Raw genomic sequence first — 14,245 nt, 5'->3', positions numbered from 1 at the left:
AATTCTTTTATCATGTTTATAATTGTTCTTTTGAGTTCCATGTCCTGCATTATCTCTAGGGGGTTCTCATTGTACTCCTCCAGAGGACTACTGTTATTTGGTGGGAATATGTTATTTTGTTTTTTCATGTTATTATTTTTTCTCTGTGATTTTGACATGTGAATTTCTTTTGTAGTTTCTGATTCTTGTGTGAGGTTCAAGCCTTCAAGTTTGGGTCTGCTTCTTTTTGTGAACTTTATGCGTCTTTGTGGTTTACTTTTTGGGCATGAAAAGCTGGTACCTCTAAGCTTCCTGTTCTCTTTTTTTATTTTATATTGGTGTGGCCAGATTGCTTTTGTCTTCAGGAGTTCCCACAGAGGCCTAAGTCAGATGAAGATGAGATGCTCTCAGGCTTTCTCCTAAGGTCTGGTATCCTTCCAGGAAAGATTTTGGCCTCAGGAATTTGGACTGGCCTGGGACAGGGCCCAGGAAACATGCTGGTCTAGGGCAGCTGGTGACCGTGCCACCCAGAGATGCAAAGGGAGATGGGGGTGTGAAGAGGCCCCAGGGGCTCCTGGGGACTGCACTGAGGAACTGAGTTGGTCTAGAAGCAAAGGATCAGGAAGCAGTGGTGGTTCCCCAGGTGTCTGGGGTGCCAAGACAAGGAATCGGACAGGTTCTAGGCTATGAGGAGAGATGGGAGGGGGAGATGGGAGAGTGTATGAGGCTTGGGGAGTCAAAGCACGGGGAGCGGGAGCTCGACTGACTTACCCTGGAGAGAGGCCTGCAGAGGTCATGCAGGAAAGAGGTCATGCAGGCCCAGGGAAGCAGAGGGAGGTGAGGGCAGGGCCAGGCCCAGAGGACTCCTGGGGGACCCCAGAAGTAACTGGGTTGTTCTGGATGCAAACGATCAGGAAGCAGTGGTGGTTCCCTTGGTGTCTTGGGAGCCAAGACAAGGAGTGGGACAGGTCCCAGGCCCGGAGAGGGGATTGGGGGTCATGCAGGCCCCAGGAAACAGAGGGAAGTGACTTTTTTCCTACTTTTAAACCATGCTTTATCTCCAGGACCTTGTCATTTGTAGTATTTGAGTAATATCTAAGTGAATAAAAGTAAATATAATATTACAGCTAGCTATGGCATATGTGAAAATTATACTTACACCACCTGGAGTTTGATTCATAGGTTTTGTTTATCCTGTATTTGGGCCTGTTAGTCTTTTTTCCTTACTTCATGCCCAGTATCCTCTCCCTGAAAAACTCAGTGTTTCCTTGTGCCCTTTGTGAGAGAGTATCCTGTTAGTATGGGGCCTGTGTCTTTAATTCCATGGTTGACTGTGAGTTGCTCTGCATTCTAGAGGTACCTGCCTGGCATGAATATACTCTTAGTAACAGACCTTTGCTGAGCTGTGAATAGGATGTGCTCTGAGTTCCCAGAATGGGGCTGGGACCCTCAAGATCCCTAACTGCTCTCAGTATACACAAGACTGACTGAAGTAACCTGAACTCAGGGTTGAATGACCTGATAAGGTCATGATAGGGCTGGGGTGAGTCCGGGCGAGTCCAGTCATCTTCATGGCACCTGGGGGGGGGGGCAGATCTTAAGAACATAAAAATTAGGATCAGCTAGTGAAAACAAGTCACATTGGAGCTGGTGGTCTAGCTCAGGGGAGGAGCATTTGCTTAGCATGTACCAGGCTCTGGATCTAATCCTTAGCACTATAAAAAAAAAAAACAACAAAGAATCAGATGAAAAATGACTAATTATAGTCATTTTTCTAGGTGATCTCACAGACACTGAGTGCACATCTTCTAAGTACCTATCTAGGAGGGCAGACACCTCACTAGGGAGGTTCATGGGAGACTGTGAAGAACAGCCAGACCCCAAGGATCAAGTACACTCCTTATAGACAAGATTACCCCATGCTTTGACTGTGGAAAACAGAGAGGTGAAAGACAAAAGCAAAAGACAAATTTCTTTCCATAACAACAAAGTATTGCAAGGATTTGGCTCTGCTCCCCCAAGTGTTCTGAAAAGGAACAGGCCTTTTTTATCATCGCCGCTGTCACCATCAGCATTAGCAAGTGCCTTAACAGGACATCATTCACCTGTTAGTCCTGTCGTTGATTTCTGCCTTTCTGCCCCTGGGGAAGGCTTCCTCTTGACAACCCTCAAAGTATCTTTAAAGGTTTTTATTTTGTTTTATTTTATTTGCACTTATTTATTTATTTGTGGTGGTGGTGGTGGTGTGTGTGCACTCACGTGTCATGGTGCACATGTGGAAGTCAGAAGATAGCTTGCAGGAGTCAGTTTTCTCTTTTACAAACTCGGGGCATCAGTCTTAGTAGCAAGCACCCTTGCCTACTGAGCTATCTCCCTCGCCCAACCCTCAAAGTATTAGAGGACACTATCATGTCTTAGTCCTTTGTCTTTCCAAATGTACTCTGTTTCTCCAGTTCTTCCGGGCAGGGCCTGTATCCTAGTTACATTTCTGTTTCTGTGATAAAATATCCCAACAAAGAATGTAGAGGAGAAAAGGTTTATTTTAGTTCACAATTCCAGGTGACAGTCCATTATTGTGAGGAAATCACAGCTTGGGACAGCTGGTCACATCACAGTCAGAGTCAAGAGCCAGGCTTAGTGCTCAGCTAGCTTTGTCTACTTTTATACAGTCTGGGGCCCCAAACCAGGGAATGGTGCGACCCCCTTTCAAGCTCGGTCTTTCCACATCAACTAAGGCAATGATGACAATTCCCCACAGACGAGCCAGCAGGCCAGCCTGAATTAGACAATCCCTCATCGAGACTCTTTCCAGCTGGTTCTAGTTGTACCAAATTGACAAACTAACAATTCACAATGTGGTCTTGCGACCCCTTTCCAACCTTGTCTGAATATAATCTCTTCTTTGAATATCCATTTACCTTCCCTTCATCTCTCCCTCCATCCCTCTCTCCCTCCTCCTTTTCCTCCCCTTTCCTCCCTCCCTCTCTTCTTCTTCGATCCTTCCTTTTCTGCTGGGAACTAGACCCCAGAACCTTGCATCTCCTAGACAGGTGCACTACCATTAAGCTACATCCTCAACCCTCACTTTTAGAGTGGTGTCCACAATCAAACAAAATGTCTCATTTGGGTAGTTTCCAGGATTGACACTTTGCTTTCTTCACTTATGACAGATTGTTTTTTCAAATACTCCACATTCACTCCAGTTCTTTCTGAAGAATTGATCACTATGAACACTTGTAGGCTTTTAGGAATAATCTAATGTTTAGTCTGAGTAAGGCCACAGAAAGTTATTGCTCCTTCACCAAGTTACCTACCAACCTGTGGCTCATATAAAGTTACCAGGCAGCCAGTGGCCAGAGGACTTCTCACTGAAAGATACTACTGAGCTAGGCATGGTGGCACACTTTCGTAATCTCAAAATTTGAGAGAATAAGGCAGGAGGATTGCCATGAGTTCAAGGCTAACCTTGATCATCCTGGGCTACATACTATATAGCAAGACCTTGTGTCAAAATGTGTGTGAATGTGTGTATGTGTGTGTGTGTGTGTGTGTGTGTGTGAGAGAGAGAGAGAGAAAGAGAGACATTAAGAGATTGCCTACTGTGACTCCATTCCTACAGTAACATTGCTGTGCTCCACATCCACAGACTATCAGCCTTCATTAGGTAAGTGTTATTTACCCACCTATGGAATACAAGCTGCAGGTATATGTTCTGTAACAACTATGATGTGTTTATGAGTATGTGCATAATAAATTATTGGAAATAGCTGAGTTTTCAATGTTCCTTTAATATGTACTTTGACACCTGTCAGCCATGGGCTCTTAGAAATACTTAGGAGTTGACTTGCTCAGCCTCAGCAGTCTCCCAAAGGCTCTTCTAATATTCCAGTGGCCTCAATGCAGAAGTGCTGAGCACCCAGGAGTGTGGGAACACCCAGCATAGTGCAAACCCAGGAAATATTTTTGGTGTTACTTGATTCATTGCAGTGAGGCAGGTGTGAGATTGTCCACATTTATTACAACAAAGTCAAGGAGCCTATTACACAAGACTATATTATATGAGAATAAAAAGAAACAGTCATAGGGCACAGAATTTCAACTCCAATCTTAAGGCAAAAGAGCTATTCGGGCTGGAGATGTAGCTCAGCTGTTAGGGTGCATAGCTAGCAGGCATGAAGCCCTGGGTTCAATCCCCAGCACCACATAAACTGGGTATGGCTATGCATGCCTGTAACATCAGCCCTAGAAGAAGCAGGAGGATTTAATGTTCAAGGTCATCTTTGGCTACAGAGCAAGCTGAAGACCAGTCTGGATATATGAAAGCTTTTCTTTAAAACAGAGTACAACAAATCTCAAAAGAGCTCCTCACATGTGTAAGTTTGACTAAATTCTTCATAAAATAGGCTTAGGTTCAACTGTTTGATTTTTCTTTTGGTTGTGATCACATGTATATGAATTAGTGGTAGTTCTGACTTCTCAATATTTTTGTGTCAAAAGCACATAGGGTGACATCTGTCTTAGGAACTGCAGTTTTTAATACATGGGAATACTCAAAATACCATGGGAAAAATGTGCCTCTATTTCCTTTAAATCACTATTATTTTGGTCCCTTTCACAGCATGAACTTAAATAATACTAAATCCAATTTTTGCTGTGTGTAGTATGTCTTAGGAATGTTTGTATCCATCCCATGAAGAGTAACTTTTTCAAGAACTTTCTAACACCAAGGGAAAATTGCAATCATCTCAAAAAATGTTTCATAAGTACTTTAAAACTGGTTCGTGGGGGAAAAAAGAAAAAGAACACACACACACACACTGCTGAAGGAGACAGACACTCTATTTACATGGCTTTAGCTTAGTGATAGAACACTTGTATGCAGGAGGCCCTAGGTTCAAGTCCCAGTGTTGAAAAAAGGAGGGAGGGGGACTCTCAGAAACCCCTTCTGTAAGGCCGTTAACCACACTCAGGATGGTTCATTGAGTCCCTCAAACTCACTTCTTTTTTAAAAATTGCCTTTATCTAGTGTCTGTCTCTGTGTGTATGTGCTTGTTGTGTATTCACATATCACAGCATGCATGTATTACTTCTACAAGTTGGTTCTTTCTGTCTACCATCTGGGTCCTAGGGATCAAACTGTAGTTGTCAGGCTTAGTAGAAGGTGCCTTTAACCACTAAGCCATCTCAATAGTCCACAAGCTCACTTCTTTTTTAAATTTATTATTTTTATTTTATGTGTATGCGTGTATTGCCTGCATGTAGGTAAGTGCACCCATGTCATGCAATGCCTACGGAGGTCAGAAGAGACTGTCAGATCCCCTGGGATTGGAGTTACGGACAGTTGTTAGCTGCCATGTGGGTGCTGGGATTCAAGCCTGGGTCTTCTGCAAGTACAGCCAGTGTTTTTAACCACTGAGCCATCTCTCCAGCCCCAAACTCACTTCTTAATGCTATCACATTGAGCACTAGCTTACAACATAGGAATTTTGGAGGTGCACATAAGTTCAAACCATACAGCCCACCAGCACTGCCAAAAGCCAGGCTGAGCCTCATTTCCAGTCTTGACACCCTTCTTCTTACACCTCAGTCATAAGTTCAGCAATGATTTAAATCCTGAGGACCAGTCCCAAACTAAGAAAAGTTGCTAACTCCCTGTCCTGGCTCTATGATCTGACGTTTCAATTTCAAATGCCATTGCTGCCCACCAGGCTGTGTTACACAAATGTATAATTGTTGGGCTGGGACTGTAGCTCAGTTGGTCGAATACTTGTGTAGCATGCTTATAGCCCTTGGTTTGATCCCCAGCACTTATAAACTGGCATGCATGGTTGAAATCCCAGCACTCAGGAGGCAGAGGCAGGAGGATCAGGATCATCCTTAGTTACATATCAAGTTCTATTCAAGGTCATGAGACCCTGTCTCAAAAAATATACATGCTTCTGGTAGCTGGAGAGATGGCTCAGCAATTAAGAACACTGGCTGCTATTGCAGAGGACCTGTGTTTGGTTCCCAGCACCCACATGGTGGCTAGCAACTATCCATAACTCCTGTTCCAGAGGATTTGATGACCTCTTCTGGCCTCCATAGGCATTGCATACATGTAGTACACTTATATACATTCAGGCAAAACACTCATACACATAAATAAAATATTCATGACTGTTAATAATACTCTGAAATATAGAGAAGGGAGCAAGATTGGATAAGACCAAGGGCAGTGTAGCTCTGGGTTCTCATGACTGTACCTTTAGAAAGCCATTTATGTTTTCAGTTTCTTCTGACAGCAAAGGAATGATAATTCAGTCTTTGACTCTCTGAGTTTCCATAAAATTTCATGAAATGATTGATTTATAAAATCCTCCCAAGTTAAAGGGACCCCATTATGTCACATGCCATGAAGATGGTGATTCCTGCCACTTAGAAATCCACCAGAAAAGAATAGAACTTATATAGAATGCCTATTGGGCACCCATTAATTTCAAGAATTTTCACTTACAAGTAGTAATCTTTTGGCTGCATATCAACCCAAATTTATTAAGATTTTCACAAGAATTATCTCAAAGTAATCATTTCTTCCTGATCTCTTGTCAAACACACAAGATAGAGGATAAGGACATTATTTTGACCTAGCAAGCCAAATAAGGCTTATTAATTAAAACAATTTATATAATAATCTTAGAATGACAGATATTTCATGATACCTCTAAAATGACCAAGGGACAAAGTGATATTTTAAATGTTCAATAATGTAGTATACTATTTACTATTTTAAAAGGGCATTAAAGATTCAGTTAAGATTCATTCTTTCAGTTGATGGTCTCTCAACCCTCATAAGGAGAACTTTGTGTTCTTCATGAATTTCTTAGAAATTTGAAGAAGAATCATATATATATATATATACATAAATTTTGTGTATGTATGTGTGCATGCATGCATGTGTGTATGCATGCATGAGTGTCTGTACATGCATGTGGATGCAGGTTCCCAAGGAAGCCAGAAGAGGGTAACAGATCCCCTGGAGCTGGAGTTACATGTTTACCACCTAAAATGTGTGTTGGAATCTGAACTATGATTCTCTGCAAGAACATCAAATGTTCTTAACTGCCACACTACCTCTCCAGTCCCTTTCACTTCATTTCAGAGCCTTCCCAAAGAAAAGCTGGTAAAGCAACACATTCAAAGACTAACTAGTGAATAAAGCACTATGGGTTTCCCTATCTAGGAGAACTTGTTGTTTCTCCTGCAGTTTAAAGCCAAGACACCATAAAGAAGCCTTTCATCATCCTTCCTAACCCCCAGCCTGAACACACATGTAAAACTATCTTTGTTAGAAAGACAAAGCATAATCAACTCCCAAACAGTATTTGCTTTCTGCCTGAGACTACCAGTATTGAACTCTGACCTCGTCTGGCTTCTGTCTCAAATGAGTAACCTGAGCAGCCTGCACAGAAAATCTCAGATATTTACAGTGGCTTGGGGATGCCCCTTATCAGACTTCAGAGATGACCTCTGGAGATTCTGAGCCTTAAAAATACTGGTGCGTATCTTTAATCCCAGTCCCTGGGAAGCAGATGCAGGCTGATCTCTGTGAGACTGAGGCCAGCCTGATCCACATAGTGACTTCCAGGCAGGCTGGGACTAGGGAGACGCTGTCAAAAAATATATTTTTTGAGCATGAGTTGATATGGACACTTTTTTGTTTCTTTTCTTTATTTCAAACATTTTTAAAGGCAACAGACTGTATAAGATTTGACCTGCTCACCTATAGGAGAGGCATATCTCAGCTCAAAATATTCTTCTGCTTTTCCATTTTCAAAGACAAGCAGACTGAGCTGACAGGATTCTTTCCACCTCAGATCATCCCAGTTGAAAACTGTTCTATTGCTGCGATAAAAAATGACCAAGGCAACTTATAGAAGAAAGTGTTTATTTGGCTTACAGTTATAGAAGGATAAGAGCCCATCATGGTTGGGGCAGCATAGCAGGAGGTAGTCAGAGCAGAAGGCTGAAAGCTCATATCTTCAAGCATATGCAGGAAGCAGAGAGAGAAACTGGAAGTTGGAGCAAGACTATGAACTCTCAAAGCCCCACCCCCAGTGACGTGCTCCCTCCAGCAAGGCCACACCTCTTGAACCTCTGTAAATAACACCAACTGCTGCCAAATACTCAAACACTTGGCACCTGTAGAAAACATTCTCCTTCAAAACCCGCCACAAAAATTCTCCAAAATGTCAAGTGGAAAAGTAAAGTCAGCAATAAAAGAAGTGTTTAAGGAACACAGGTGTCCACTTAACAACGATTCCCTCATGAGTTCATAGCATAAAACCGTCCAGACCTATCTGACTGACTTAGGCATAGATGACAAGAAGCAGACAGATAGGAGGTGTAATCTTCACAAGATCCCATGGGAGAGACATTCAAGCAATAGAGACCTTTGTGGGATGCTGGAAGGAAGAGGCGGTAGCCAGAACATTGGGGTCTGCTGTAGAAAGAGAGACAAAGACATTGTAACAGGGCAAACTATGCCTTGAGAGGCCAACAGACACAAACCAAAAAAAAAAAAAAATTTTTTTCCCATTGCTCTCTGCAGAAAGGCCTTATCATCTGTCACATTCTGGTATTTTCAGCCACACTTTTGTACAAGGATTACCACAGTGTCAACAGAATCATCCTTGACTACAAAAGACAACAGTGACAAGTCTCAGGGCCCTTTGAATTTGAAGATAGCATTGTTAACTACTGCAAATGCCAGATTTTTTATTGTCAACAGAGTTTCTCGAGTTATTTATGCCTGCAGTGACTTGTATTAGATCACCCCTCTTTTAGCTGCTTCCCTGAGACATGTCATAAAGAAAGTGAGAGTGTTGTCAGCAGTAGCATGCCCTACACTGTCTAAAGGTCCGCTGGAACCATAGTTCCCAAATGCAGGCTCTGCACCTCTCACTCTCTTAACCTCACTCCACTTTAGCCTGTCTCTAGGATTCCCTGGGGAAGCTATCAATGACACAGAGTGCGATCTCATTCTTCATTCTAGAAGCCCTGACAATCTTCCAAGGGAATAAATCACTCTCCAAGACTTCTTAACAGCTGAGTTCCAAATCATTCCTGCAAGAATTTTTGAAGAAACTGCACAAGGAGGCTATTGTACGCACATACAAATAAATGACACAATCAATGGTTTAATACTATCTGCCAAGTTAAACTACTGCTGAGCAGCTGTGCACATTTAAAATGACGCCTGGCACAACTGGAGATCCATAAATCATCAGCTGCATACTTTCATCCAATTAAGAGAGTAAAATAAGGGGAGGGGGGAAGTCCTACACATTGAGATGTGTCTAAAGACACAGATGAAATGGTCATTCTTCTCTGAATGCAAAAGTAAAGTAAAAAATGAGCATCCATTTTGCTAATGCCGAAACTAGAATTTCTTGTCTAGAGGCACAACACTGCTTGCAGCACCTCGAATCCTAGCAAAAAATTGGAGATCTATTTCAGGCTCATAGCTTTATCTTCTTGTAAGTAGCAGGGCAAAATAGAAGTGATGACTCACCCTGAAAACCAATAGTTTTTAAAAAGGAGTGGGTGGGTAAGCCAAATTTCTAAGGCCTTCCTGAGTAAATCACTGCCAGGTTACAGGTTTGGGGACTGTCCCTGTGTAGTTATCTGCTCTCTGCCTTTTTCATCCATAACAGGTGAGAAGAGGGCACCACTGGATGCCTCTATCCATCTTTAGTGGGTTTTGGGCTTGTAGGTATATCTACAAAGGAAGGAGTTGACTGAAATAAAGAGAAATCACAGATTCTTTATGATAGAGGGTGCCCACGCATACTGGTTTGTCTAAATCTAAGGATATTTCTGAAACGTTAGCGGTTTAGCACTAAAATGAAAAAAAAATCATCACAACCACAAAGAATTAATCAAACATGGAGGGAGATTAATTTTTAGATTATTTAGGAAACCTGCATTATCCTAAACAAGTCAGTAATTTTCCTCCTCTTTTTATATGACGGATACATCCAACTTAGCAATTCAGTCTGCAGGCACCACTGTGCAGACTGCCACAGATGCTTTAATGGAACCTATGTTTTGTGTTCATTCCAGTGGGGAATTTATGTTTAAAACGATCATAAGATCCTTGACTTAACTCAGAAGGAATTTGTGACTACTTGTTAGCCTAAATCTGCCACTTTTAGGTACTTTCCTAACTTGACACTACAAGTGTGTGTATCATTGTGCCCCAGAACTGAGTGAAAAGATAAACAGTGAATGACTAGGAGAACATAGAGAAATAGCCTCCAAATTCCTATCCCATCTGCCCTCCAGGACTCTTTGGAATAAAGAGTTTGATGTTGAGGTGATGATATCAGAGTCTTCATGAGTTTCATGAGGTGAGAACTAGATGTGAAGCAGTTTCAGTAGTTGAAAGGAAAGAGAAAAAGCCTCATCAGAGGCTGAGGGTGTAGCTCAGCTTAGAATGCATGAGGCACTGGGTTCAACCTCCACACAAAGCCAAAAAAAAAAAAAGAAATCTGTCCCATGACATAATCAAGAATGTCTCATTAGCAGGAAGCTTGTCGGGCCCATCTGAGAGTCCACTGTTCCCAGGAAGTTACACCTCATCACTCCAACCCTACCGTACAGATGAGAATCACAGGAAGAAGGGGAGATGGCAAAAATAACAAAAGATAGCAACAAGCTAAGATGCTGAATTCCAAAGCTGACAAGTCAACGGCTCGAGGAATTTTAAATACTCAGGCAAGCAAGAGCCTAGAGTCTAACCCTCAGAGAATTGTTCAGGTATGATTCCTTCTGTCTAACAATGTATAAACCTTTTAATTCAACTTTGTAATCGTTTCTTGAGTAATTATTGTGTGCCAGAACTTGAACTGTTTGGGACATGATCTCTTTTGTCTTAAATTTTATGGTCTCCTGTGTGTATTACTTGGCCATTTTTCCTTATTAAAACTATAAACTTTTTTCTTTTTTTGCATTTTTATTGAATTTTTTTCAACTTTCATGCAATATAGTTTGATAATATTTAGATCCACTCCATTCTCCTCCACCCTTCCCTTAAAGCTTATAGACTTTTCAAAGACAGGGCTAATATTGCACTTACCTGCTTAACTTCCTCACACCTATCGGAGTGGTTTACATTTTGTGAATTCTCCAAAACCTTGTAGAATGAACGTCTGCCTTCACTGGCTGAATAAAGTCAACTAGAATTTCAAAGCAGTGATCTTTTATACTTATTTACGAGTGAGAATGGTCCTAGCCCTCAAATCAGAGAAAGAAAAAACAAAAACAAGAGGCCTACAGGTATTCCATGTTCACAATTGGAATCAGGCCGGGGCGGGAGGGGACTGGGATTACAAAAAGATTCTTGCACTAGAAAGTGTAAATGTGATACATATTTAATACATGGGCTCTAAATTTCTCACAGCTGAGAATAAAGTAGAATTGCCTGGATCAGATTAGTAAAGGAGACCTTGGTGCAGTAGAGAGACAAAATATTGAGACTGAACTTGAGCTTCACTGAAAGAAATAGCACAATAAAAAGTTCCTGTGTTAAGGAACTCAGTAGGCCTTAAACATAAATGACAGAATGCATGAAATCCAGTGGGGAGGGGACTACGGGAGGGTGTGGATGGGGGAGGGGGTATAAAGATGATTAAGATATTCTGTATGAAATACACAAAAATTCAAGAAAAAGGGGTGGGGTTCAGTGATTAAGAGCACTGGATGCTTTTGCAGAGGACCTGGGTTTGGTTCCCGTTACCCACATAGCAACTAATCACTGTTGGCAACTCCAGTTCCAGGGGACTCGATGCCCTCTTCTGATCTCTGTAGGTACTGTACAACACAGGTGCACTTAATGTACATGGAGGCAATGCACTCATATACATAAAATAAAAGTAAATTAAAATAAAGTTTAAAAAAGTTTTCTGTGTAGAAAGCATTTTCAGTCTGCTCTCCATGTATCACACATGTTCAGGTGAAGAGTCGTTTTGTTTCTTCCTAATTTCCACCACCCTTCAAGATGCAGCTCAGTTATCATCTTCTCTAGGAAACACCCTTTGGTAATCTCATCTAGGGTTGATGGTCCTACTGGATCGAAAAGAGTCCATATTTATGTCCCCCTAGGACCTATGAAGTTAACTTTATTTGGAAAGGAGTTCATTCAGATGGAATCAAGTTAAGCTGAGGTCATACTGGATTAGGGTGGCCACTAAATTCAATATGACCAGTGTCCTTACAAGGATACATACATGGAAGAGATTATATGAATACACAGTGGAGACTGGAGTGGTATATCAAGCAAGAAATGCCAGGATTGCTAGCAACTACCAGGTAAGGAAGGATGCTTCCCTGGAGTCTTCAGAAGGAACACTACCCTGCCGGCACCCTGATCTTGACTTCTACCCTCCAGGACTGCAAGAGAGTAAGTTTAAGTGACTCAAGCACAAAAGTCCTAGGAAATAAATGTAAACTTTCTTTCCTTATTTATTAGTTTTTAAAGATATCATTTTAAAATTTTTACTTTTTGAATATGTTTTGACTGCATATTTGTAAGTGTGCCATGTGTGTGCAGTGCCTGGGGAGGCTAGAAGAGGGTGTCAGATCCCTCAGAACTGGAGTTACAGATGGTTGTTAGCTGCCATGTTGTTGCTCAGAACTGAACCTGCAGACCTCTGTAAGAGCAGCCAGACCTCTTAATCGCTGAGCCATCTCTTCAGCCCCTATTTATTTATTTTTGACACAGGATCTCAAGAACGCCAGGCTGGGGACTGGAGAGATGGTTCAGAAGTTAAGAGCACTGATTGATCTTACAGAGGACCTGGGTTCGATTCCCAGTACCCACATGGTGGCTAACAACTGGCCATAACTACAGTTCCAGGAGAATCCAATGCCTTCTTCTGACCTCCAAGGGCATTGCGCAACATGGGTGCACTTACACACATGTAGGCAATACACTCATACCCATAAAAATAATAAATAGAATTAAAAAACAAAAGAATGCCACACTGGCCTTGAAAGCAACAGGTAGCCAGGGATGACCTTGAACTTCTGATCCTCCTTCCAAGTGCTAGATTTATAGGTGTGTAGTACCACCTCCATTTATTTTGGTGCTGAGGACTAAACCCAGGGCTTAATGTGTGCTAGGTAAGCATTCTATCAAGTGAGCTACAGTAGGTCATTTTCCTTTTACACCCATCTACATGTAACACCACTGTATCATATCAAAAATTCTTTTCATGTTCATGTCTCTTCCCACATTATGACTTCTGAAAGATAAAACATATCTTGTTCACTTTCACATCCTCAACAATATCTGCTATAAGAACAGACTGATGAGTTCATGGCTAGCAATTATAAATGTTCAACTAAATTCAACTTTGCCATGTATCCTAGTTAGGTAGAACTGCCAATTTGACATAGCCTGTATTGCCTGCATGTATGGAAGTGCACCCATGTCATGCAATGCCCGCGGAGGTCAGAAGAGGGCGTTGGATCCCCTAGAACTGGAGTTACAAACAGTTATTAGCTGCCATGTGGGTGCTGGGACCTGAACCCGGGTCTTCTGCAAGAACATTTAGTGTTCTTAACCACTAAGCCATCTCTCCAACCCTCAATTTTTCTTTTCTTGAAAGAGGCTCTCACTGTGTAGCCCAGGTGGCCTTGAACTCATGCTCCATGAACTCATGGCCTTGAACTCACGTTTCAGCCTGAGTGCAGGGGTTATAGAAGGGCTACCATGACTAAACTAGGAAAAAGATTTTCTATTCATCTCTACTTATAATGGTAGGACATGAGGATCTGTTTTCACATATTTTCCCCACATAAGAAAGTTTTGACATCCTGGAGCACTTCCTATATTTTTATGTTTGTGTGTATGTGTGTGTATGTGTGTGTATGTGTGTGTGTGTGTGTGTGTATGTGTGTGTATAAAATCTTGAAAGTGAAAAGATCACACAAGTAGGCTGTTCCTGACTGCTGTGAAGTATTCTTTCACACAGCAATTTTTGGGATCCAACTTCCTTCTATTTTGTGGCTCCTCTATTTTCAACATGTGGTTTCCAATGATCCTGAGCTCATTTGCATTAATGTGGTAGAAGAGGAAACTAAGAACATGGAGAATCACTCAGGGGAATTATTCGAATAACAGACCTAGAAGGGTCTGCATCACTCCTACACCTCCCTTCCCTTGGCTGCCACTCATTCTCCAGGCCACTTCTAACTGCAACAGTGCCTCAGAAAACATCTG

This window comes from Nannospalax galili, unplaced genomic scaffold, assembly GCF_000622305.1.
Source record: "Nannospalax galili isolate Female #2095 unplaced genomic scaffold, S.galili_v1.0 scaffold461, whole genome shotgun sequence".
Lineage (NCBI taxonomy): Eukaryota > Metazoa > Chordata > Mammalia > Rodentia > Spalacidae > Nannospalax > Nannospalax galili.
The sequence above is the reverse complement of the archived record's forward strand: the minus strand, read 5'-3'. Positions refer to the sequence as shown.